The sequence below is a fragment of the Sinocyclocheilus anshuiensis genome, unplaced genomic scaffold (genome assembly GCF_001515605.1).
Source record: "Sinocyclocheilus anshuiensis isolate Anshui unplaced genomic scaffold, SAMN03320099.WGS_v1.1 scaffold464, whole genome shotgun sequence".
NCBI lineage: Eukaryota > Metazoa > Chordata > Actinopteri > Cypriniformes > Cyprinidae > Sinocyclocheilus > Sinocyclocheilus anshuiensis.
The window spans coordinates 703,444-703,696 of record NW_015555731.1 but is presented as its reverse complement, the minus strand read 5'-3'; positions in this window follow the sequence as shown (position 1 = coordinate 703,696).

The window sequence follows — 253 nt, the reverse complement described above, 5'->3', positions numbered from 1 at the left end:
TGCGGTCGTCACCGGTCTATTAAAACGCACAACATATTAAAGCGTCTTTGGTGTTTCCATGTTTTCTACAAAACAAAACCGGAAATCGAGGGGTTATGACGTCATTGGCAGGCGACACAATGGCACTATGGACACGGTCCGTGTCATTAGTTAAAATTACTTATTTAAACATTCTTCGAAACTTTTGGGATAATGTAAGTACACAAGTCAGCAAAATATATAACACTGTTCTAGTGGTTTTTGGATATTTGAA